Here is a 22051-nt window from a genome sequence, read left to right on the forward strand (position 1 = left end):
TGTGCTTGCAAAATCATAGCATTGGTTCACAAGCCTTGCTCGCTTTACGCAAACTGAAGGGGCCCAACTTAATTGTCCCTTTGCTGATAACTCGGAACAAAAATCAGCTTATTGGGATGAGCGCACTCATTACAAAAATGATTCAGCTACTTCCACAAAGGCATGTATGGGCAGTATTTCCATGCTGAAGGGTGTTACACTGAGACAAAATTTATAGGACGGAGATTTGGCTTGGGCATCTTGTACGCAAGAGGACTCAGTTACATTTGGTTTTGTAACCAACACAACAAGGTAGTTCTGAATTCATTGATGCACCCCAAGTCATGGGGTTTTGGACAAAATATTAGAAGTTATTTTGCAGGGTATATCACAAAACTGGTGTCAATTTAGTGGTGCTAGAAATGAAAGGAAAATGAGTGAGACATTGACTCTTTCAAGTGTTTGCTTCAGAAACTTCAGACTAATCAAAAAAGATTACAGATCTTCATGGAAAAAAAGTATCTAAAGTGACTTTGCTATTTTTCTAATAAATCACTGTAGGCAAGAGACAGGTCTGTAACGCGGAGGCCGAAGCGGCATGATGTATTGGCTCAGCTAAACAAGTACACATGGACCCCAGGTCTGTGGCTGAAAACTTCAAAGCAAACCATGTTGTGGGGAAGGAACTCGGCAGGCGAGGTTCCCTGTAGACCTGTTACCAAATGAGTAATGCAGCTGTAAATTACAGACGGGTTGTCATGCAAGCCTTACCGTGACAGTCTGAGTGAGAAATTTTTATTGAAGGATAAACGGGATTTTTAAACAACTTTCAAGGTCACTAGTATTTAAAATCCTATCACTGTTATTAGCAATAAAGTTATAAAAAGGTGAAACAAGTTTTAATAGAGTGTAGAAATTTAGCCCGTAAAAAGGCTCTGTCTTCAAGTGAGACTTGAGTTTTCTTTGAGAATGGCACTCATTTTTCTGCTTAAAAATCCCTGCTCTGCAGGATGGATCCAAATGTGCCATGCAAATGTCATTGGCTTTGTTCCAGTTAAGCTCAGCCTTCCTACAGTTTGATTTCTTTGTTTTCTGTGCAGTGCATAAAGGTGGGTGACACGTTTAACCAGCTCAGCGGAACTGCTGGATACGTGACACTTTACTCAAATGTAGTTCATTAGGTAGAATCAGATTCAGCTTTCTTTCAAAACCTTACTGTCTTACACCTTCTTTTGCTCAAGTAGGAAAACGTTTGATAAGCCGAGTTGAAGAGTTTGAGAACAGTTGGTAAGGAACTGTTTGAATGTGCAAATGTCTGATTTCATGTGCAACTGCCAGAATAGTGTCCTAAATCAGATATGCAAGTACAAAGATTTTTGCACTGAAAGTTTCAGAAATCTGTTCCTTCAAATAATGTGTGTTTGGTAGCTCTGAACAGGACTGTGGGATGCCTGTATGGAGGGAATGTTATAGCTTCATTTCCTTTCTGAACTGGTTTGACAAGTGAATGTGGAAATTTCCACTGTCTTTCTGGATGTACACACTGTTCTTTGTTATTTTTCTATTCACCAATATTTCGAGCTGTAGTTTTGTGTTAAAACCGAAATACTGCACAGAAGCAGCAGTCAGCAGGGAATTCAGGAATGCTGAACATAACATAGTTTAAAGTTGTTAAGCCATTACACTGAGAAGTTTAAGACTCCTCTCACTTAGGCCTCCTCCCCTCTGCTTTCCTAGGCATCTAACACTATTCTGTGCCGCTTTTTCTGTAGTTTCCTGTTCTTCGCTGTAGTTCCTGTGGTAACTGCCACGTACGCAGCAGTCAGCACTTGAAATTTCATTTGCAAGATCTATTGCCTAAATCGCATCAGCTTATGTTACAATTTTGAAACTTATACTGACTGTAAACAGAGATCAAAATACCTACTTTACGTACATGTGTGGTGAGTTCAAAACACCTTAATTTACTGATCTCAAAGTAGCTCGGGTGATCTTAGTAATGGTTTGAATACACTGAGAGTGATCGGTGCATATCAGAATTACTGCAGCTACTACACATTGGTGTCTTTCACTATTCAGCTGCTCTCATCAAACTTTGGATGGCAGCTGAGGCATGTTGTTGGAGAAGACATAGAGAAATGATAGCTAAGAAAATCATAGTTGTTTTCTTTGCAAAACAGGTCAAGATTTCATTTCCCTGCTGGTTTTGTGATAGTTGGGATTTTTGTTTGTGTATGAACCGTACTCTTTAATGCTTTAACATTTTCAGTGTACTGGTGAACATTTGTTGTGTGCACCAGGATCGATCTACCTCCACTGTGCTTTCAAAATGATTGCTAGTTGATTGCTAGTGTCTTGTATAAAGCAACTATCTAGATAGATACAGGGAAAAGTACATCCAAAGTGCCTCCAGAACTAAAGAGGCTTTTAACAAACCATGAATACTACACGTCAGCTTGAGGAAGGCCGTGCTTTGTGCCGAACCGAATGGCAGGAGAGGGAAGTGGAGGGAGTAAATAGCCTTCTCCCCTTTCTTTCTGAGCTCAAACAGTTTGGATCAGTATGTCTCTTTTCCTTGGTGCTTTAATTGATTTGGTCATGTGGTAAATTCTGATAACTTGCTTCTTTCCAGGTGTACTGGGGCCCCAGTCAGCATGACACTGCAGTACAATCCAAGCACAACTTGTAGTTATCATTAAACTTCCTGGAGCTGAACATACGTATGTAGCGGTAGCCTGGAAATAACTCTTCCACAATTTCTTACTTTCACACGTGGTTTATAGTTGATATTTATGTGTTAAGACTGAGATAAGATAAAGTTAAGCAAGGTCATGCACTTAAGGATGTGTCTGCAGAAGGCAGTTGTGCGACCTGCCGTACTTGTGCTCACGTGCGCCTGCTTACTGACGTTGTCCCGCTAACCAGCGGGGTGAGCTCGGGCCAGACTGCCCGCCTTGGTGCGACGGGACGCTGCAGAGTGGGGCTCCAGGCAGCGACCCTGGGGGATGAGTTACAAATAGGTGCAAGTGGGGAAACTTCTAAGTGTGGCTGAAAGAAATACAGTGTCATCAGTTCCAGACTAGAAACAAGGACTGTAGTAAGAATGGTTTTGGAGCAAATTGTTTAAGTGTTCCTGAAAATCGTTAGTTTGGCTAAAAGATAATTTACTAGGTTCAAAAATATCCACCTGAGAGGGGCAGAGAAACATAGTGTATGCCTTAAACCTCATTACATCATATTTTTCTTTTTGAAAAAAATGCTACTAAGTAGACTATGTAAGTGACTTTTCTTAGTGAGAAGCTAACACTTGGGGCTCCACTGCCTTCTACCCTGTAAAAGTGCTAGAACTGAGCGTGTGTTGATGTCAGCGGTAATAGACTGCGCTCTTGTATCCTGTACCAGTTTCCTGAAGGTAAATTGGTAGTAAAATAAGGCTGTAGCCTTCCTTGCCTGCACTGAAATGACTGATGATGTTTCAAGGGACAGCTAAAGCCCTGCTCACGCGCTGCCGTGCGTGCTGAGTGCCTGCAGTGGGTGACTGTGCGAGATCAGCGTTTTAAGGAATGGACGACTTGAACATTAGCGGTGGGGACACTTGTGGTTTTTCTGCTGTGTATGAATCTCTCAAGACTTGGTGGACTGTTTCATCCAAAACCATGTGAAGTGAATTTTCTTTTCTATCCATTACTAAAATCCTTCCCAACATTCTCATGTAAATGTATTTAATTATCTCATGAGAAACAACTGCTGAATTGCCACAAATATGCATGCAACCACCAAAACCAGTGCGTGAGCTTGTTAGTGATGGGATCCTGTTTTATGTGCCTTGTGAAGTGAGAGGCAACTGCTCTAGTTTATCCTGGTATATTAGCGATGCTTTTTTCGAATACTTGATTACTGACTGTCTCCAAACTACATTTCATTCCGACCACAGTTAGTGCTGCAAAGGGAAAATACCATCTGTAGCAGTGTTTGGGCAATTGGACTCAACGGAAGGAAGGATTCCCCCCCCAACCCTCCCTTCTCTTCACACATCTCAGTAGCTCATTCTTGTAGGCATTGCAGTAAAGGAGCGTGTGATTTGCATAAATTGAAAACACCACTTTGCGCTTTATGAAGGTACTGGTCTCGCCAGGAGTTTCAAACCTGTCAAACTGAGGTTCTGCAGAAATATAAAAATGATATAATAGTGTAGGTGTTGATGGAGATCTTCTATGCTTATCTATAGGAAAGGCGGTAATTCTTTATTTTCCTGTTAAAGTCCTTATTTTTCTGTTAAATCTTTAGGAGCACGCTGTGTGAAGTCATTCTTGCCTTAATTATTCCAAGTGTACAAATCGGAAGTGCTGCAGTTTCAGCTGAAATTGTGGCCACACAGCCTGTTCATTACTTCAGTATTGCCCTTCTAGTTATGCCAGTACGATTTCCTCATGCAGGTAGCTCCTCAGCCCGCTTGAAGAATCGTGTATTATCACTTTACGAGACGCTTAAAGGATCTTGCTGACTTTACTGCTTTAGTTTGCAAGAAAAATGTGCTTTTTCTCCTTTTCTCTTCCCCCATGGCTTTTGGAAATTAGCTGTTGGGAATACAAAACTATTATATGAATGTCCTTCTCTCTACTTAAGGGAGTTATTAATCCAGAATTGCAATATACCAACAAAATGTTCTCAGATAGCGGATAATTGTTTCTCATAACTAGGAATAACGTAACAGGACTCTTACCTATCTTGGCTTGAATACCGATGTCTGGCTGAGCTCTCCGAGGAGACATGAAACACTTTTTTATGAAACCTGACAGCTCTCACATTCCTTCGCTTAGGTGTATGCTGCTGTAGTAACTCTAGAAGCTGCTGTGCATGATTCCTATTTCTGGTGGACTTGGCTATTGCTGCTGTGCTTGTATTTAATAACGTTTTCTGCCATGAAATATGCTGTGATCTGTCTTAGATAACTATCAACTCTATTTCTTATCACACTTCTTGCTATATATGTCCAGGCTCAAGGAAACCTTTGCCTATTTGGCTGATACTCAGTTGGTAATGTTTGTCTTCATTCCGTGTTTCTCTTGCTCAAGGCACATTGCTCAAGCTTACAGCAGCAATGCAGCACTTGGACTTTTGAGTCGTAGCACTGCTAACAAATACTTGTTTTCATTGGAAAATTTTTAATGTGACAAATCTTAATATATGCTTGAAAAGCCATTTCTCTCTAAATTTGCCTGATGGTATTGACACAAGGTGAGAGAGAAGGGGGTGGAAAAGACCGGGTCGAGGAGCGGGCTGAAGGAGCTGGAGGACTTGCATTGGTTCCCCAGACCTTCTCAGTGTCCATGGTCTGGTCTGTGTCCACATCTGCCCAGGCTTCACTTTTTTTCCCCCCACAGCTAGCACAAACCTTTGTAGGGTTTGAAAGCCTTTTCAAGTGTTTTTAATGGCTGTTTAAAATGCTTTGCCAAAAAATTGTTAATAAAAAGTGTGGAATGATGAGCAAGAGGCTAAGAAGCAGGAGTCATCACTGGCAAGTGTAAATGATATTGAAAGGGATATTAGTATTATTATTTCCTATTTCTACCTTGCGTTTTCCTGCCAAGTCTGAGGCGAGGTGTGAGTACAGTGAGCTATGACTGCCTTCTCCTCTTGCTGCGCTGCCACTAGACTTTATTCAACAGCTCAGTTGATGTTTCGGATTTTTCACAGTCTGTCTGCCCTTGTTCGCAGAGAGGATCGCATTTCTTTGATATTTAAGGATATCCACCATTTCTGAAGTAATTACTCTGATTTTAAGGGACGAATACTTGAAGACAGGGAGAAACATGAGGTTTCATAGGAATTGCGTCCCACTTAACTGGAGTTCAAAGTTCTTGGCACTTTGGCTCAATTTTATCAGGTAGGATTTTTGTTGTTGTTCAGAAGATGATGTGTCGTCTCTTGAAATATATGGGTGTAAGGCTGTGAGCTGCAGCACAAAGTTTGGTGGCCTGGGAGGGTCTTTTCCCTTCTGTTTGTCTATGGCCACTTATTTCTAGTCTGTACTTCTGCTTGTTTCTGTGGGGGTTTGTTTGGTTTGGATATTTTTTTTTTTAATCAGGGGGAGGGATAGAAGTAATCCTTTTAAGTTGCAAGTGTCGTGGAGCTCTGTCAAAATTTAAAGAAGTTAATTTAGAGCATGGTTTATGTAGTATCTATCTGGCCTCCTGTTTTTCAGCATTGTATGTTTTTTCATGTATCAGTCCTTAGGATGCTAAACATCGCAGTAACAGAAAAATGTTTGCTTTGGCTGTAAATGCGGCTGGCATTTTCTCTTAAAGTTAATAATCAAGGTGGGGGGGAAGCACTGGCATTTTGCCAGGTCTGTGGCTTAGTGTTCTTAGTACAGAGCCCGTGAACTGCAAAGAATCCATAAAGGACAAAGTTTCTAAGGGCTAAGAAGCAAGACCAAACATCTGCAGCAACTGCTGTCCTCAAAGGGGACAGCCCTGGGAGAGAAGCTCCAGCTGCCAAGCGAAGGCAGCCCGGGCAGAATAGCTGAAGGCAGGAGGTCAGGGAGCATTCGGGGGAGGAATCTACCAGGAATCGGTCTGCCTAAACCTCAGAGGCCAGAAACAAGGGTTACAGCAATTAGATCCAGTAACAGAGAATTACAACAAATGTTTGAAGCCGTTAAGAGATAAGGCAGGGAGCAATTTAATGTGAAGTGCAAATAATTAAAAAAGTATTAATGGTCCTTTAATACGCATCAACTTCCCAATAGCTAAAAATGGGATTAAAACTTGAAAAATTATTCCCTTACAATAGTACCATAGTAAAATCTTTCTGGACTATTTTAAGTTCTTAGCTACAAGCTCACATAAGCATGACGTTAGTGTTTTTCACAGAGCGTTCCGAGATGCTCCTGGGTGCCTCGTGCATACCTGGGGTATTGTGGCTCTGGTTACGGGGTCAGCTTGTTGGAAAACTGGATAGGAATGAGAGCAAACTCAGCAGATCCTCCTCCTGAGTCGCAGGCCGCACTGGGAAGCCTGGTGCAGTTGAAATACTTCTGTTGGTCGTGCTTGAAGCCAACAAGCGGGTGAGAATTCCCTGAGGTACATCTTGCCGTTTTGGTGAAGTCAGCTGGCTGATCTAAGGATCAGGCTGTAGGCCTGTTGGTGTCTGGTGGGTTTGTTGGGTGTTGTTTTAGTCCCTTAATATGGCAGTTAAATTAATCGTAACTGTGCAGATGTTTGCTAGTGATGGTGTTCTTCCTGCTAATGGCTCTAACTTGTCACACTTTACACTCCTCCAGTGTGCTTTCTTTAACATGGGTGTTTTTAAATCCATGGCATACTGTTTTCTTGTTTGTGCCTCTTGACTGCTACTGGAAGACCATGGTTTTGCTTTGCTTTCCAGCAAAAAGGTCTTCTACATGAATCTGTCTATAGAAATATTGTCTGATTTTTTTTTCCCCAGACTATCCATTTTGTTTTGTCCGTTTTCATGCTCAAACTGTTCACGGGCCCTGTGCAGGGAAGTGATCTGCTCCTGCAAGCTGCTGGCTGCAGGCTCCTGCAGCTCTGCCCTGCGGTCGGTCGGCTGCTTGCATTCGCCGTTACCGCGGGGTCTCAGGACGCGGCTGCAGGGCAACAGCAAACTGCGCGGGAAACTGGCTTTGTTAAACGGAGGAAAATGCTGTAAACGTATGTCACAGCTTATAATCTGGCATACCCGTTATTTCTGATCAGTAATAAGGGATTTCTGTTGAAAAAAATTTTGGCCCTAGATCTTAATGGAAATAAGAGGAGGGGTTATTCTGGGGAGTTTTTTCACAGATAGGAGTTATTGCAGGTTTTTCTGGGATAGCTTGTTTATAGTGTAGGTAACAGGAAGAGCATCTGTCCTTTTAAATAATTACATAATTTCAGAAGAACTCTGTCAACTAATGCCACCAAATGACAAGAATTTAGAAGTAAATGGGAGGTTAGGCAAGGCAAAAGGCCCAGGGAAATGTTTTTCTTTTATCTTAATAGAAAGTAACTGCAGTGAAACAGCTGCCTGAGCAGCCCCCAAGGGCAGCTAGGTGCAGAGGTGGGAACGCCGGCTGGGACGTAACCCTGGAGTCCTTTTTGGCTTCAAATAAAACCTCTGGGAGCATTCCGTGGAGCAGATGGAGGAGTGGGAAGGCACCTCGGCGTGTTTAAATGTACATTCTGAAACAGCTTTAAAATTTTTGAGTAATTTGAAGTAAGAGGTGCAGTGGGGAGGTGAAATGTATTTTCATTGGGACATGCTTTTGCTGCCTTCCAATTAATTTTTTTTCTTAATTTACAAATCTCAAGCAGTAATCGTGCACAGGGGTCCGAGTTGTGTGATTCAACCCCAGCACTTCAGGATAATCCAGGTGGTGATCAAGCTTAAAAACTTCTGGTGAAAGTGCAGACCCGTAGCCTCGCAGGCGATGCTCTGTGGTGAAGGTGAAACAGCCCATTTTAAGCTTCTGTCGATTATTTCCTCTCCCAGGTATGCCCACTCCTGTTATGTCTGCCACCTTAGCAGGACACCCGGGCTTTGCCAAGATGTTCCCGCGTGGCTTGAGCTCCTGGGTGCAGCAATCCTTTCGGGCAGATCGAGAGGTCTGGGATGTGCACCTGCAAGCACACAGGCCCTTTGCTCTGCAGCGTGGAAAACGCAGCTTGCTCCTGGTTTGAAACAAAACTAGTCTAAGCAAAACGAAAAGGAGCATTTTCTCTCTCTTCTTTGTACAGGGTATGTCTGTACTCGTGTGAGGGCTCTGAGAAGCAAAGACTGAAGAGGGGAGCGGAGCGTGCGGGGGCCCTGTGGGACGGCAGCTTGGGTGCTGCACGGCGACCCCGCGGCAGCGCCGCTCTCCGGGGCTGCTGGTGCTCCCGCTCCCCTTTTGGTACAGGGCACAGGGAGCTTTGCCACCCTTCTGGCAGCTTGTCTTTACTAGCAAATTATATTGTACTAGAGCACAACCTGGAGGGATTGTCAGCGTCTCGTTATCTGGATATTGCCAAGCCCCGCTGGAGCTAACCGCAGTGGTGTCAGCCCTCCCCACTGCAGCGGCACGTGGCCTGGCCCGTGGCACGTGGCTCCTCCTGCTCCCAGCTCCGTGGCCTGGTCAGTACCGCTGCCCTCTGCCTGGAAGTGTCCAGCCGGACTTGGCAGTGCTAGGTTTATGGTAGGACTTGATGATCTTAAGGGTCTCTTCCAACTGAAATGATTCTATGATTCTACATGTGTGGGGTAGAAGTCCCTCACCTGTGACTACAAAACTATTACTAGCCCATTGCCGGCACACTGAAGCGAGGCACGAGCCGAGGCTGCTGGCTGGCCAGCACGTGAACGCCGGTGAGCGGCAGGTGCGTCCTCCGCATGGGAGTGAATCTCCTGGGGGTCTGTCCAGGTCTTGCTGCCCTCTCCTCGCTCCGCAGGAGGAGAGCCCAGCACGTCCCATGGGGGTTTTCCTCCTGAGCCTGTGGAAACGTGCTAGGAGAGAGCCTTTTCCACTTGCAAAAACAGGTTGTGTTTAAGTTGTTTGTGGGTGCGTGGCGTAACGCAGAGTCATTAGGAGGCTGCGTTACATTTCCAGATGTAGGTTTTTTAATAACTTTTATTTCAAGACCAAGACAAGCCAGGCAGTCTGAATGACATGTCTAACACATTAGCTCATTCCCAGAGATAGTAGTTTTCTTGGCTTTGATGGTTGACTGGGATCTAGTTCTCATTTCTGATTTCTTCTGAAAATCTGACAAAAGAAAGTGCTGATCTTGCTGAACCATTTGGCCACACAGGCCCTTCGCAGTGGTCAGGTATCTGGGAATGACCCGCAGCAGGCTCGGGGTGGAGGGGAGCAAAGCCTGGGAGAACACATTGGGTCAAATCCACTCCTGGTGCAAATCCACTGACTAATGACTTTCAGGCCTTCCCTGCTTTTTATTTAAGTAGCAAAGGAACTAAATGCAGAAAATGTCTGATTTACAGGAACTAGCACAGGAAAATATCAGAGACAGGCTCTCCAAGGAGAGAAGCCCCAGGGCCGGATGGGTAGGAGACCTGTGCGAGGCTCCAGCGAGGCAGTGTCTGCTGCTTGTGGCCACGCTTCATGGCGAGGTACCGAGAGAGGTATTTGATGGCTGTAAGAAAAGGGTCAGAGACTGAGGACCTGGGTCTATTGGCCCACTGAAGAAGCTGAGAATGTTTTCTCCTCCCTGCTCCCCTGCGGGAGCCAGCCTCCTGCAGCCGTGCCCGGGGTCCCTGCCTGGCAGGAGGTGACGCTCCTCTCTCCCAGCAGCAACCAGAAAGTATGATGGGGAGAGCCTGTGTCCCTGGGGCCCAGGTCAGTCCCCAGCTGGGTGGCTTTCCCCTCCTGGATATACGAGGAGGCCACTGCAGGAGGGAAATCAGAGCCGTGTTCTGTCATAAGGCTGCTGTAATTAATGGCCAGTTTGCTTCTGGAAGTGGTTGCCAGCAAAGTACGCAGCTGCGCTCTCCGCTTCAGCGTTGGTTTTGTGATCGCCTCTAGAATAAACTTGCTTAGGGAGCTCAAGCCAGAATTTATGTTTCTAGCCAGAAAGAATTCAGTCTATGGAAAAACAGTAAAAGTTTCTGGTTGTGGCAGGATTACAGCAGGGATGACAGTGAAAGTTCCTGCTTGTGGTGGGATTACAGAAGGGATGAAGTTTCTCAGGAACTCAAAGTTTCCACTTAAATACAGACTGTGATAATTTCATATTTGTCTCTTTGTGGCTTGAAGTAAGACTCCTTCTGAAGTTGATTTTTCTGTTTTGTTTTGTAGAAGCTAAACCTTCTGTAAGGCATTTTACAATTTTAAAAATATCCTTTCTCTTGTAAAATTCCATTTTATTAGAGTTAACAAAACTGCAGACAAAGTATTTTTATTTCAAAATGAGGTGTATTCCCTGTGTCACTCAGCATTGCTCTACTTTTAGATTAAATCCCACTGGACTTAAAAACCGGCGGTTTTGTATTGCTTAGTAAGGGTGAAAAACCCTCTTGCTACGTGTGAACTGCGTAGCAGGTACGGGGTTCACCCTGGGGACTCTTGCCGTTGACTCCTGTGAAAGCTGGATGAAGCCCCAGACTAACGTACTTAACGCAGGCTTCCAAGGAACCCTTTTTCCCCAGGATCTGGCGACTGCCCCCCTTTGCTGTGCCGCGCTGCCTGCGTGGGCTCCCCAGCAGCCTCTCTGGAAAGCAGCACTCGCTGCGCGCGCACGGCTCCTGTCCCCTGCCGCATCCCCGAGAGCGTGAGGGGTGCGGAATGTGGTGATAATTGCACGTGATGTCTGAGATGAAAATGTTACGAGATGTTACTTAGATGAAAATGTTGCAGAAGGACCCTATCCTGTGATGAGCTGAGACAAGAAAAGCTGGTTGCTAATCACTGGGATTATTTAAAAATAAGGGCTATTTTTATGTAGTCTTCAGATGGATCTTTAATATTAGACACGTTCACGTTCTGAGGCTGTTTCTGTATCGTTTTTGGTCAATGCTTTTTGTCCAGTCCTTGCTCAAATCATAGCAGTGTTTTCAGTCTTGTTAATATTATGAATATTTTACTTGGTTGTGTTAGTTATTGGCAATGGCTGTGGATTCTCTTGTAGCTTGTTTGATGTTTTTACACGTGAGAACTTTCTAAAATGCTTTTGTAACTGATTGGGCCACAAAGGAGTCTGAGCTGCGAGTGAGAACTGCCTGGAAGTCAGCAGGTACTGACACTCAGGTTTGCCTTTTTCACTTGGTCTGTGCAAAGAAGCAAGTGCCTTCGCTTTCCTGTCTTCATGTTCCCGTAGGCAAAATGCAGAGTCTTGGAACCTGTTGAACGTTTAGAGAAGTGGTTTGAGAGTTATTTGCTTAGCTTGCACTAGTATTATTAGAGTCAGAAATGATTTTTAAAGGTTTTAGCAACTTAGTTGTAGATACTTCTCACTGGATGTTTTGAAGTGAAAACTATGGGGACTGGCTCTGGTGTAATGGAGAAACCTGAGCCACAGAGCTGGTGAGCCTCATGGACTCAGTTGCATTATTGCAATTACAAATACATTGAAATCACTTCAGCTTTGGCTTGGGAATCTTGAGTCTTTTGCTGGAGAACGTTCAGGAATTGTGCAACAGCACTGGAACCAGCTGGGTGCTGTAGGTCTTATTAAAACATAAGAAATGTCTCCGTAATGAACCTTCAATTAGTAAACACTAACAATCGGTTATTGTAAATCCGTGTCCTTAATGCTTATTAAAAGTATTTGATATTGCAACATTTCTCAGAATTGTTCTGAGGCTAAAACCTGTGTGTATTCATTCTAAGCCCTAACTCGCTGAGAATGAATAACATATTTCCCATTGAAAACAGATGTGTTACTTTGGCCAGCGGATAGACTGTGAAAGTACCACAGAGATAATCCTGGTTATCCCTTGGGAAAGGCAGGTTGGCTACAAGAGAGACATCAAATGAATGCGTGCTGTAACTCTCTTCAAATTCCTTATGTTCAGTCAGCGGTAAATTAGGAATAAAGACAAAGTAAGAACAAAAATCCCATTTATAAGGATGTACAGAAGAAATACCTAAATATTTCTTTATTTTTTTCAAACTTTATGGAAGATTTAATATTCCTGTTTATTGGTTTTTGTAGTGAAAGTTCTCTTCACTACATTCAACTTCAATACTTGCAGCTCTGAAAGTAATAAAGCGTGAAGGAAGGGCTCTAAAAGCCTTGTGTTTAGTCTGTGGGAAATTGTTGTAGGTCAGAAGTTGCCATTAAAATACCAACAATGACAAAACAACCGCTACATGAAAACTCACCATTTTTCTATTCACACACACGGCCCTGGGATTGTCCAGACTGCATTTCAGAGCAAACTTTAGCTCGCAAATTGCTAAAGCACTCCATGGTTATGATTAGGCTGTTAGAAAGTACAACGGCATCCAAAGCTGGGAGTTGCTGTACCATTGCCTTACGCTTGCCTCTGTAGATGCGGTTTGACACTGTTGGGTTGACGCTTGAGCTGAATTTTACACATGAAACATACTGCAGTACAAACGGATCTGTTCTATCTTTTTGCCATGTCATATAAGGAGCTCTAATGCTAAAAGGAATGCTAAATGTTCAGAGGCACGTGGGTAGGGTTTATGAGTGTGATTATGGCTCTGTAATGGCCATCTCAGACTTGTAGGAAATCTACTTTTTTTTTTTTTTAAGAAGTGAAAAATGCATTGCAGGACAGGACAATCAGTGTATTTCCTTTTGCCTTCCTGAAAAAGAACAAGAAGGGGGATTTTGGTTTCTTGTACTCCAACCCCAGCTGGCACCTCAGTGAGTTTAACAAAATTCACTTTTTAAAAAAAAAACACCAAACCCAAACACTTGGAAGCAGAAGCTGCTTAAGGAGCACAGTAGCAAACGTTGCTGGTTGTGCTGCAGGACCCGCTGTGCCCTGGGTGTATTTTGAGAAAATACACTGCTAGTATCTAGTATGACTATTGGCATTCAGCTCTCTGTTTGAAAAGGAAAGAGTTGTTGAGAACCATTCAGCTTTCCCTAATGCATTAGCATTTACTGCACGTTTCGTCGTGATGCGTGAACATCAGCTGTTTTGTTCTGAACAACCAGCCAACGTTTTGTCATGATTTCAGTGTATTCAAGCCTCTGTGGCCTGGACTTCCCTGAGACTTCCAGCGCTCCTCAGCTCCAGCCTGGCCACAGATGCTGGGAGAACATTGGTTCAGTATGTCTGTGTCTGGCTGAGAGCAGGCGGTATGCAGACGTGTGAAAAAACAGATGGAGGGAGAGAAGGAAATATGTACCCAAATGACAGTATTTTGGGTTCTAGTTTTAAGTAAGTTTGTGTTTCGTTTTAGCTGAATGAATGATTTTGTTTGTAATAAATGGAGAGAATGAAATCGAGAATGTTAGTGTCAGATTGGCTTTAAAAATGCATTTGTTGGGAAAATAGTATTTCACAATGATAATCTTGGTGGAAACATGAAGAGGAAATCTTTAGATTTGCCAGTTCTGTACATGTGATATCTGCATTGTACATGTGGTATCTGTGGGACATGCAGTTACTGCTCAATTTCTCATGCTTTTGAGTTTAATTCTGACTGAAAGTTAGCAGCAACCTGCAGTTAAGCCTTCATAATATGAAGTTGCTGCTAAAACCGGTTCTTACAGGTGGGGAAATTACCTGGGCTTTTTCAGAGCCTTTCCATGATTTAATTATGGTAATGCTGTTTTCAATGCTGTCATAGGATGGACCTTCTGTTGGCACAAATGGAACATGACCCACATTTCTTCAGAGCAGTAAGACGTTCCAAAGACCAGTAAGATTATTTTACAACCTTTCAGAGTTGTGTAGTTCACCTCGGTTGAGCCTACATTTTTCCACTGGGCATAGAGAGTTTGAATACATACTGCGCTGGCAGACAACTGATGTAGGTATGACTTCAGGTGATGAATAATTGGTAGCCCAACATTTTTAGCTTCCTTTAACCTTTCTCTTATGAATATAAATGCCAAGTATTTATGGCACTTGGGCTAAACCTTCTCTTGCATAAAGAAATGTCTCTGGAGTCTTTTGTGTTGGTGTTTTCAGCAGCTGTTGAGAATTACTCCTGCTTGTTTTCCCTTCCCTCTCCTATTCACAAGAGGAAAAAATTAAGAAAGTCAAGATTTGCTGCTTCAAAAACAAAAGAGAAAGCTTTGCTAGAAATGGGGTCTGCACAGAAATGTGGCCTTTGGTCTGTAAGCAGGACGTGCTTACATAAGGGGGAGCACCCTTTTGCAGATGCCTGCTGAAAGGTGTGCGCAGGGCACCTCTCCTGCAGGTGCTGGAGGAACAGCTTTGGGGAATAAGTATGAAATATGAATAAGAAATGTCTTTGGGGGGGAAAAGCGTGAAATACACCTTAGGGTGAGGGGGCAAATTGTGTCTGCAATTGGATGAATCAGACAGCAAAACTGTTTGTGCTGGTTATTTTTCCTTCAACATTTGGAGTGCCAAACTGTAGCACAGGCTTTTGCCTGCTTTATTCCTGGATGTTTATAGGAATATTGCTGCGGCCACATGTTCGTCTGTTATTGAATGCTGTAAAGATTCAGCTAGAGAATAGTGGTACTGATCGTGGGATATATTGAGACCTCAGAGGCAATCAGGGAAAGCATTCACAACCTTCAGAAAGAATTCCTGGTTAAGTTTTTTTTTTTCCCCTGTGGTGATTAGGGGTTTGGTGTATTCTCCTTTGAGAATACTTTTGGGTTTTGTTTTTTTAGCAATAGATTCACTACATTATTAAACTAATGTCAAGCTCATTAAACTAATGTAATGACTTTGCAGATAGTCTGTTTTGCGGTCTCATTGATCAATAGCTCAGAAAACAGCAGTATTCTGGCTAATGAGCAGCTTGATAGTATGGGTTAGATAGATGGGCATTAGGGAGTATAGGCCTATGTGATAGTATGGGTCAGATATGCAGGCATTAGGGAGTATAGGCATATATGATAGTACAGGTCAGATACACAGGCATTAGGGAGTATAGGCATATATGATAGTCAGTATGGGTCAGATATGCAGGCATTAGGGAGTATAGGCATATATGATAGTACAGGTCAGATACGCAGGCATTAGGGGATATAGGCATATATGATAGTCAGTACAGGTCAGATACACAGGCATAAAATCCAAAGCAAATGTACCAAGTAGGCTTCTTAGCACAATGTAAACAATTAGGCATATTAAGTCCTCCAAAAGTCAACGCTTTCCCTAAGGCACCGCACTCATTCAGCACAAGTTAAGTAATGAATTTTAGACTGAGAAATACTATCTAGTAAAGCAGTATCTTCAAAAGATATCTTGAAAACAATTCCTTCCCTGTTACCTTCAATTTAACTGTTCATGGACTTCTCGTACTTATTTGAAATACAGCTAGGTGCAGCCAGGGTAGGCAGCATGCTGATAGAGCCGACAAATACTGGGGTGAGATTTGTGGTAGCACAAAATATGCTGTCTACAAACATTCCTGTGAGAATAAAATGGGACATAAAAGATGAGCATCAGTATGGGGGAAAAATGACATCTAGACCTGAGGCTCAGGGACTGTATGCTTTCAATATGTTTTGTTTCATGTTCCGTTTAATTTATTGTCTTTGTTCATGAATCAAGTTGTAATCTGAACAACAGACCATATGCCCTCTCTTAGTTCATGTGTAATACAAAATAATTTTAGAATAGTAGGCAAGCAAGTATAGTTATCTGTACTCTTTAATATTCCTCTTAGTTTGACCAGTCAGCTCATGCTCTGAAGTCACTTATTTCTGGAGCTATATAGTTTTAAACTTCTGATTGGAGCCAATCAGTTCAAAGCAGATGCAAGCAAAGATATTGAGGGGATGTCGAAGTGCAAGCTGGAGATGTCTTTAAGGGTATTTGCGTGTTACCTCCTATGCCTCAGCTCCCAAGCAGAGTTGATACTGAATTCCTGGCAATGGCTGCATGGGTCTGTAGACAGTCAGGACTGCTTCAGGAATGTCTTTAGTCTGTCCTTGGTTTCTTAAACTGCAGTGCTCCTCACTTCAAAGCAGATTTATGGGGAACAGTCATTGAACTAATTTTTGTTCTAATTTACGTTCTGAAATCCTTGAGTGGGCCTCCTGTTTTAAGAATAAAACAGGTAGCTTAGCAAGCTGTATTACTCAATGCAGACTAGCTAGTGTACATGACCAAGTCTCTGATGGGACACATCTTTATCAGTTATTGGACTCTGCCTAGCACACTGTAGACATTAGTGGAATACACTAATTACAATTTATTTAAAGCTGTATGTACAGTTGATTTTATACCTGTCAAAAATTGTGTAAAATATAAATCTCAGGAGTGAAGAGTTCAGGGGGGTTAGAGAAAGTGTGCATATGTCTTTTTTCAGCTGCTAACAGTAATTGTGTAAGTGTCTATAACCTTTTCTCTAAGTGCCGCCAAGGAGAGAAACTGGGCTGGCTGCTGCCTCTCCCAAGTGGAAGTTTTTGCAATCAGGAACTTTTAACTCGAACTGAAGGACGTCGAACTCCATACAGCTCTGCTCGCAGATGCACGGGCTGCTGAAAGGAAGGTGTTCAGTCTGAGCTTAGACTTCATAAACTAAACACTGCAAATTACAGGAATGCTGAATTGCTGCCATAGACAATTTGTGCTGCATTTTCAAGTATCTATCTTTCTGTAGATACTTCATGTGATGCAGAGAAATAAGTCAAGGAGTTGAAGGCTTTTTCCTTTGGCACCATGGTTATGTATTGTCTTTATTTTTACAAACTCTGGGGAGGAAGGTAGTAATGCCTTGATCAGTCTAATCTGTGTTGACAGCCTTAGCTCCATCACGGCAAGGCTGTTTTGTTGGGGAAGTTCCCCAACAAAAAAGGGAGCCCCATGTTTGGCTCCCTTTCTCTTTTTCACCAAGAGTGGCTCACTTCCTTTGAGTAATCTGAAATCTCAGATTCAAGCGTTTACACTGCACAGACTTGCAGAGAGCGGTGTCCATATGTGGTGTAATGTGGCAAAGTAATGCTTTGCTCAGGCGGCGATGGCCTGCGTGGTGTTCTTGCGATGATGAACAGCACTGCTATGTCCACGTGGCCAGGCTCAGGTACCATCAAGCTGTGCTCCTCGTCACTGCTACCCAAAGCAGAGCTTTCAGGAACTGGGAGCAGTAGAAGCAGGCTTGCTTCAGCTGCTTGAGTATAGATTTTCAGAGCAGGTCATAAACAGCCGTGCTGAGTGTAGGCAGCCTTCCACTAACAGGAAGGTTGGCACAGAAACCGGTCCGCATCCGTCACGCTCATCTGAAGGAGACATAAGGCAGAGCACCCGCGATGGCGCGCTGCCCCGCAAGCGTGGTGCTCTGGACCCCGCCCAAACCCGCGGTGCGTCTGCGGGGCTGCGAGCAGGAGCTGTGGAGCTGTCACCGCTTCTGGCAGGCATGTTTCTTCCTCATTTAATTTGCAGAGTCAAAAGCACACAGATTTGTATGGGTGTTTGTGAACAGGTTCTAGCAGTTACTTTATTTCAGGCCGTTCGTTTACTGCTGAAGTGTCTGACTAGTTAAAGGCTGGCCAAATTCTAGGAGGTGCCAACATGAGGAAAATCTGCTGGAGAAACAACTGGGAACTGTTTCTGCAGAGCGATTCACTGCTGGCCAAAGATTGCCTGGTCTGTATCGGTACAAGCAAGCTATTAACTGTTTCATACCTTTTCTTATTTCCTTGTCAATGAAATTCCTGATACTACTGCATATTTGTTTTAATAAATATTAGATCAAATATAAATGGTTATTTTCTGATAGTCCTGTTCCCTGTGGCTTTAGCAGCTTAATAACAGCATCAAAGAGTCTCTTCAGCATGTTAAAATCCCCATCCTTGTTTTCCCAACTTTTTTCCTAATTTTGGAGAAAGGGAGTGGGAGTGAGAGCAATGTGTCCTCAAGCTGTACAGCACTGGCTGCCTTCCACAGCTGGTTTGGAGAGGAGCTGGGATGCTCCCAGCAGAGTTGGAGGGATGCCTTGGCAGGACAGACTGCGTCTCTGCATGCAGTCAGGCTACAGCATTCTGCAATGCCGTTCGAGTGACTGGCCTCGTTAGACTTAACAGCTCTTATGACCCCTTGGATCTGTGCAAGTCGGGATTACCACACACTTCCCTCTCTGAATTTGTGGGTTATAATATCAGGAAAGGACCTGCAATCATTTACCTGACCTCATGCACAGCACAGGATAACAGGGCTGCCCTGAATCAATGGTCTTGTTGGGCATCTGGAGCAGCAGGGAAGAATCAGTCCCCTGCACCCCGAGCAAATGGGAACTCTATATAATCTTGTATATACTCTTCAAAAACATCTCAAAGTGTTCACTTTGAAAGACAAACAGCAAAAGCAACTAAATTCTGGTTTTCATCATGCTTTTTTCTTATCTGCTGTTGAAATTGCATTTCAGAGCTGCTCTGTTGCTTTAACAGCAGTTTAATCCCCCTAAATGCCATTGCAACTCAATTGGAAAAATGTATAGACCTCTGGTTTGAATAATGTCTCTTCTGTTCATCATCCTTGGCATGCCCATTGACTCTGCGGTCCCAAAGCGTTACTAAATTTCAGAATTCAGCCTTAAATATATGTTTCTGAATGCATACATGTGTATATATGTACATTCATAAATTCAAATGTATGTTTGAGTAAACAAATCTAAACACTCGTTTGCTGAAAACATTTACCAAATGGTTTCTTTCCTTGTTTGCGGTCTGTCAGGCAGTCATGCCGCTTTCCCAAATGACTGCTTTGGACTTAGTTTTATCAGTACTGCTTTAATTTCCTGGAAGATTCCTGCTGACTGTCCCACAGGTCTCTGCTCTTTACTGGTCTCTGTTCCCCTCGGATGGCAAATCTAACTTTTCAGCAATCTGCTTCTGGATCCTGAATTCAAGAATTGTGCTTATTGTTGTAAAAATGAGAAACTATGTGAAAGCTAGAACTATGTGACCATTGAGAAGCTGGAAATTAGAGGTGTGAGCAAAATGGATCTGTTGATATAAGTTTGGGTGTCTTAAGTTTGTTTTGAACTTTGAAACTTAAGGTAGAACAGAAACCAGTGAAGGTGGTTTAAAGTATGCATAGACTTCTGGTTTAATGTGAGCTAGGTACGGGAGTTTGCTGTCTTGATCTGCCTCCAAAGGAGCGACTGTTGTGGTTCCGAGTGAGATGGCTCTTGTGAAATAGTGCACCCTGACATAGCTCTGCAGCTCTTCTCTGCTGAGCGTATTTCTTCACTTGGGAGAGGAATGGATATGGATGAGACGAGTGAAAAAATGTATTTCACTTGCTGCAGACTTCTACTTGACTCGTTTCATCAGGGGAATGAGCCAAACGGCCACCACAGTCCCTCTCCAGGTCGCCTCCAAGGCAGAGGGACTCCTTCCCGGATTCCAGGGGCAGGAGCAGCGTGGGGTACGGGAGGCGAGGCGGCGAAGGCTTCTGGCTGTTGCCAGCCTCCGTGGGTGGGGTGTGTGAGTTGCTACGGGCTGCTCTTCTCACTCAGTCCTCTTGCAACCCGTGCATGAAGAAATGAAGAAGACGCAAAGAATATTTCTCTCTGGGTCTTTTCTCTCTTTGCGTGGTGGGGTGACAGTGGTCAAAGCTTTAGAGGACTTCTCATGCGCTTGCAAAGCTGCCCTTGGTAAGGCTGTCTTGTTGCAGCTGCGCAGCAGGCATGCTGCAGTCTTCCAGCCCTGGGCTTAACCACCGGCACAACAGTCTGCTGGAGAGCTACGGCAAGTGCCGCCGCAGTCAGCTGGGTGCTGTGTCATTCTCTTAGGTACTTGATGAAAAGCAGGTATATTGTGTGGTAATTTCTCCCCTTTCACCATGTCTTTATATCAGTTATGGACTAGTAACTTACCTTTATAATTTCTTAACATTATCATATAGACATAAATCTTAAATGGGTCTATTTTTGTTCATGGAAAAAACATCAGAATTCAGGTAATTAAGGAGGAGGTAAAGAAGGCATTTGGTTAAATAACTTGATTATTTAATATCCCTCCATCCAGTGTTCACAACGACTGCATGCTCTTACTAGAACTGAAAAAATAATTGCTTTTTCAAGTCAGTGGTGAAAGTGAAAACAAGGTTGGAAATCAGTATTTTCAGAACAGTAAAAAGACAAAAATATTGCTACCTTTCTTCCAAACAGTAAAAAGTCATATCTTTGCACAAAATATTTGATTTTAAAACATCAAAATAAAACTTATCTGAAATCTTCTGTTACCTTATTCTGATGATAACATGCTTTTTAGACTGAGTTGGAAGATGTTTTATTGGCCACTTTAATGCTTTTATGAACGTAGCATATTTCTGGAATTGCTGCTTTGTCATGTATTCAGAAATACTGCATGTGTTAAATTTCAGCTTATTTAAGTTTCAGTGAATTGCTTTTTTCAGTTCAGAGTATAAATATATTCTCAAATAAGACATTTGTTTCCATTTATACAACTTACAATTCAGTAATAAACAACAGATGGAAAAACAGTATCCAAATTCTCTTGTATAAAACATCTTGTGAACGCCATCTCTTTACTGTATAAAAACAGGCCAATATCCAGTTCCATAAGCACCATTAAAATTATGGATAATAACAATGAAGAAATAAAAGTAGAAGTAACTGACTGCAGCTTAGTTAAGTGATATAAAATATAGTACTAGCTTCTGAATATTAAGCTGAAAGCTGTTTAATTCCCAGTGAATCCCACCATGTATGTTCAACACGAAGCTGGAATTTTCAAACCTCTTTTGTAGAGAACGGGTGGAGGTATGCAAGAGTCTTTTTGGGGCAGAAAAAGGATATAAAAAATAAGCCAGCCCGTTTGTTCTCTCTCTCTCTCAAAAATCAGACTCCCTGTTCACTCATCTGTCAAACCTCTCCTCCCAGCTGTCTGCTGGTCAGGGCTGGTTCCAGTCTGGAAACCGAAGCCCGAAGCAGGGTAAGGGTAATGCTCCGGGCTTCTCCTCCCCGGAGCAGGTGCTCCCTCCCTTCCGAGCCCTCTGCAGCACGCTGGGCTTTTCTCTGGTGCATTGGACGCTTGCTGCTGCTTTGCCGGTTCAGAGCTGCCCCAGGTACTGGCAAATCGAACAACTGTTCAAGGTGATAGGTGGGAAGGCAAAGCCCCAGGTCTGGGTACCCATGGGAAACCTGGCTTAGGGTGTGTCCCCAAGGGGTGGGGTGGGTGGGGGCAGACGGGCAGGACTGATCCGCTCCCAGGGGAATGGGGGACAGAAGAGGGAAAGCTGTTGCAGCCAGGGAGCAGGGGTGGTGCGTGCTTCCTCCAGGCACCTGGCAGCAGCAGCCCACCCGGCTTTCCATGGCGCAGTCCCCTTGCTGGGAGCAGGTCTCCTCCCTTCCCCAGCCAAGGGCTGAAGGTCCTTGTGGACTTTGCTGGTCTTGTGACGCTTTGATCTGCTGGTGCCCCTACTTAAGGCCTTGGTTCTCTCCCTCTGCGGACGTGCTGAAGTTTGGCATGCAAAGGAT

This window comes from Mycteria americana, chromosome 7 (assembly GCF_035582795.1).
Source record: "Mycteria americana isolate JAX WOST 10 ecotype Jacksonville Zoo and Gardens chromosome 7, USCA_MyAme_1.0, whole genome shotgun sequence".
Lineage (NCBI taxonomy): Eukaryota > Metazoa > Chordata > Aves > Ciconiiformes > Ciconiidae > Mycteria > Mycteria americana.